General features: G+C 43.7%; 1 long non-coding RNA gene across 2 annotated transcripts; it reads left to right on the top strand.

Moving 5' to 3' along the window:
• Nucleotides 1–332: 332 nt before the first annotated feature.
• On the top strand, nucleotides 333–4,633 carry LOC116704729 (uncharacterized). 2 transcript variants are annotated; one of them, XR_004335765.1, is made up of 5 exons: nucleotides 333–523; nucleotides 1,019–1,107; nucleotides 3,532–3,649; nucleotides 4,013–4,285; nucleotides 4,623–4,633. It is a non-coding gene; the product is annotated as an uncharacterized LOC116704729 (long non-coding RNA). The 2 variants fall into 2 exon arrangements; XR_004335764.1 differs by lacking the exon at nucleotides 4,623–4,633 and having other exon boundaries at nucleotides 390–523; nucleotides 4,013–4,389.
• Nucleotides 4,634–4,891: the final 258 nt, after the last annotated feature.

The raw sequence follows: 4,891 nt of genomic DNA, 5'->3' as shown, positions 1-4,891 counted from the left end.
CAGGCTGACTGATGTCTGCTGTGCGTAAAACGTGCTGTATAACGAAGCACTGGACACAACGGTAAATAGAAAAAACACCCTTGACTGAAAGGAATTTTTGGTGTGAATGAGGGGTTTGGCTGTAAGGTATGGAGTAAGAACACTATCAAAAAGATGTAGCCTATGCGTAACTTTATGTATTCATATTCATATTTTTAAATTCATATTCGTATTTTTATACATTTGTGCGTAAATTACATAGGCATGCAAAATTAGGTTTTCATACATGTGTGTTTTTATGTGAGTGTGACTCTAAAAGCTATGACTGTAAACATTCATGAGTACAACTCTATTTCTACGACTACGAATTCTTGAGTGTGAACACGAATTCAAGTTTACGGGTACGAGTAAAAAAACAGTTGAAATGACGTCACTGCAGTCCCAGGCCAGGGTAATCGAACCTCGATTACATTTAATGCGCATGCGTCACAGGTGAAAAATGGCTAACCGACTGGAGGCTTCTAGCCCAGGCTCAGCATCACAGGTAAAGTAAAAAACGTCTTTATTCAACATCTTTCATACGGTTTTACTACTGTGATAGCACTTTATAATGATATACATTCCTGCAACTCATAGACGTTATTGCTTTAGCTTGCAACCGAACGATATTTACTTGCTGTTAACTCTAGCTAGCTAATGCTATACGTTAGCTAGCGCTATACGTTAGCTTGCGCTATACGTTAGCTAGCGCTATACGTTAGCTAGCGCGGATTAAGTGCTCTGTGTGAAAGTTAGTGATGTTAGAACTCGACCTGTTTTGCTGATTGAACTGCAAGATATGCAGTAACGTTACCTGAAATACACCTCACTGCTTAGCATGTTGAACAGAGCAGTAATGAGAACGGTAACTTACGCCCAACATACTTAAGTTGTAATGTTTTTAAAAGATATTTAGCCTAACGTAATCCTATAATGTTGAATTGGTACAGATAAGTTCTGTACCATGAATTGCATCTAATATGTATTTTGGCATTTACAGGCACCACTGGCTACTCGGTTACTGCAGCGTTTGGAGTCAAGGATCACTGACATATTAAGTCAACCTCACTTTAATTTGGACTACTCCCAGTAAGTTATAAATCAGGAAGCCTTTATTCTCACATCTGCATTTACCATTTTAAACATCCCAGCTGAAATTGTGGAGTGTATTTTAACCCTCCAAAGACTGATCCACGCTGCTCTTTCCCAAAAGAGTCCCTGTGTTTTTATTAGAAGAGTACGCGGCCGACTAAGATTTTGTTTTTCAGAGGAGCTGCTGTCCCAGCTTATTGACATGCCCTTACCAGTGTTTTGTATCGCCAACCTGCTGGGTGTCAGCCAAAGCACAATTTTCTGGCGTATACGTTAACCCGGGTTGTCCACAAGACATACATGAAAAACTGGAAAACGTTTTTCTAATTCCATCAACATCCAGGATGTCGTGACTGTAGAAACCCTGTACCCAGGCTAACCCACAAACTCAGGGACATCACCAACTACAGGGGCTGTGATTCATCATCAGGAGACTTCAGTGCGAAGCTGGCAGAGGAGCTGATTGCTTCTTTGCTCGCTTTGAGTCACACAACCCGCCCCAGCCCTGCCGACACCTCCACCTGGTTTCTGCACTACCCCATCCCTACCCCCATCCACACCTGGTTCCTGCACCACCCTCTACCGTAAAGGAGCACGACGTTGAACGAGTACTCCTAGCAGTGAATCCAAGGAAGGCTGTGGCCCGAGGAGTTCCTGGCAAGGTGCTCAGGGCGTGTGCTCACCAGCTCGCCCTCATCTTTGCTAGGATCTTCAACCTCTCCCTGGCCCAGGCAGTCATCCCCCCTGCCTAAAATCACCACTATCATCCCAGTGCCGAAGAAGTCTCCCATCACCAGCCTAAATGTTACCGTCCTGTGGCCCTCACCCCGGTAATCATGAAGTGCTTCGAGAGACTTGTTCTCCACACATCAGGACTACCTCCCCCCAGATCTGGACCCCTATCAGTTTGCCTACCGCACAAACAGATCCACAGAGGATGCCATCGCCGTAGCTCCCACTCTGCACTGAGCCACCTGGAGCAGCAGCAGAGCTACGTCCGGATGCTCTTTGTGGATTACAGCTCCAAACTAGTCACTCAGGCCTCCCCCCTCTCACTTGTGCCTGGATAAAGGACTTTCTCACAATCGGCCGCAGACGTGAGACTGGGCCCCCACCTCTCCTCCACTCGATGTTGAGTACTGGCTCCCACAGGTGCGTGCTGAGCCCCCTCCTGTACTGCCTCTACACCCACGACTGCATCCGACCCACAACAACCTCATTGTCAAGTTTGCTGACGACACCACAGTGGTCGGACTCATCTCAAAGGAGACGAGGCAGCCTACAGAGAGGAAGTCCTGAACTTGCAGCTTGGTGTTCGGAGAACAACCTGTCTCTGAACACCAAGAAAACCAAGGAGATCATCATCAACTTCAGAAGAGAGCAACTGACCTAGCCCCCCTGTACATCAACGGCGAGTGTGTGAGGGGTCCACACCTTCCGGTTTCTTGGTGTCCTCATCTCAGCTGACATCTCCTGGTCAGCCAACATCACAGCGGTCATCAGAAGGCCCAGCAGCGACTACACTTCCTGAGGGTCCTCAGGAAGCACGACCTGGACTCAACTTGCTGCTGACCTTCTACCGCTCATCCATCGAGAGCCTGCTGACCTACTGCATCACAGTATGGTACGGCAGCTGCACCGTGGCAGACAGGAGAGGCTGCAGAGGGTTGTAAGGTCAGCACAGAAGATCACCGGCTGCCCTTCCCCTCCCTGACGGACATCTACACCTCCCGCTGCCTCAGCAGAGCAGAGAACATCATAAGGAAGCTCCCACCCCGGCTCTGATCTGTTTGACCTGTGCCCTCAGGAAGGCGCTACAGGTGCATCAGAGCACGGACCAACACTCAGAACAGTTTCTTCCCAAGGCCATAACGACCCTGAACTCACCCCTGACCCACCATATGCACTGATCCACTCCACAGCCCCCCCCGGCCCCCGACTGTCTTCTTCTTCCGTCCGACTGTGCAATATTATTGTTATACTGTTACTGTTATATATACCTCATAGGACACTGAATCTGTGCAATTTCATTTCATACAGTGCAATTTATACATTATTAACCTTTCCATTACTGTGAATATGTTTACTTAATATTAGTACTTAATCATTCATTCCAACACTGTGCAATATTATTATTGAGTGTTAACACTTACCTATGCTTATTCAAGCTGATTTATATATGTATACTTGACAGTCACTACACTTATATCTTTGACTTATATTTTTGATATTTATACTGTTATATCTTATATTTTTTTTGTGTCAACACTGCAAGGGATTGCTTTAATCTCGTTGCACAAGTACCGTGTACTTGTGTAATGACAATAAAGGCATTCTATTCTATTCTATTATGCATATGTCCTGTGTCAGACAGCATATTTAAATGTATTTTATGCTTATTTGTTTGTTTTTTCTTCACAGATTCACTATATGAAACTGTCTGTATAGATACAATATCTGGATCCAGCAACAAACAACTGCTCAAACACTGCCCTTTCATTTTCCTGAAGGCAGTGGAAAACTATGGCTGGCCTTCCAGGTAAATAATGATATCTTGTGTTACTGTTTCTATGCTATTTTTGAACACTTCAGTTATGTTCAATGGTTTATTTTGTTAAGATAATTATAAATGAGCTTATGAGAATTATAAATTTCTCATTCATTTAAGGGTCAGGGGGTGACGAAGGTGGTAAAAATGTCGGCATTGCTATAAAAAACATGTTCAGTGTTAAAGGCACTGATAGAAGAAGCTTCATTGCTGGCCGACGCGTACACAACCAAAGGTTAAAATAGTCTACAGTATATTCATAGTGATGTTAAAATCATTGTTGGAATGTATTTTAAGTAGGACTATATGAATGATTACTTTTGAGTTGAGTAAGTCCTGTTATTTCTTATCTAGGATTAAGCGGCTATGGCGAGATGTCTGGACCTGTGTCACTCATCTGTACTATGACGTTCTTCAGTCTAAAAGATGATGGCCTGTTGGATTTGTCAGATGCTGTACATCTGATTTGTGCCCACTACATGTTCCTTCCACGTCTGGCAGAGGCCCTTCACACCTTCAGAGGGCTGGGACAACCATCCCTTAAAATCTGAAGGTGGACTCTCCCCTAACCAACTCTGGGTTATGGGTAACATGCAGAACCCTTGTGACCCAGATGGAGATTTGCAGGTTTGTTGAAGCTCTCTCTCAAGGTGGTCTCTAAAGGCAAAGTGCAGCTACAAATTTTCAACCTGAAGGTGTGGATGTAGATTTATATGAAACAAGCTGAAATAAAAAAAATGGGTGTTAATAACTCTAGAAGAAAGTTTTTTTTGAATGATATAGAAGTATGTAAGAGTAGTGTGTTGAGCTTAAGCACACAATTAGACCAACTCAACTGAGCATAATTTATGATAGATTTTTAGTCTTTATTTTCTGCTCTAGGTATTTGTAGGTCAATGTGTACTTGGCTGTGTTTTCAAATATTTCTAAATGTATCATACAAAATACGGTAACATGATTTCAGAACATGGAGCGTTTGGAACTGACTGGAGATGTTTGAAGGTGTGCCTGAAGAACCTATGGAGTTGAAGTCCCACAGATTGAGTGCCCATTGACTTCAGCTTTATGGAACTGTACAGTCCATGATCAATCCTTCGGCATCGTCAGAATCATTTGGCAGAGACATTTACATAGCAATGGTTTAGTGCATTGAAGGTGACACAAAAATGTCTAAAGAATTTAATGGTATGAAGTTTAACACTTGCAACAAAGACTGACCGTTACAAAAGGTTT

The sequence above is a fragment of the Etheostoma spectabile genome, chromosome 16 (assembly GCF_008692095.1).
Source record: "Etheostoma spectabile isolate EspeVRDwgs_2016 chromosome 16, UIUC_Espe_1.0, whole genome shotgun sequence".
Lineage (NCBI taxonomy): Eukaryota > Metazoa > Chordata > Actinopteri > Perciformes > Percidae > Etheostoma > Etheostoma spectabile.
Note: the sequence above shows the minus strand (reverse complement) of the source record. Positions and strands in the feature narration are given on the sequence as shown.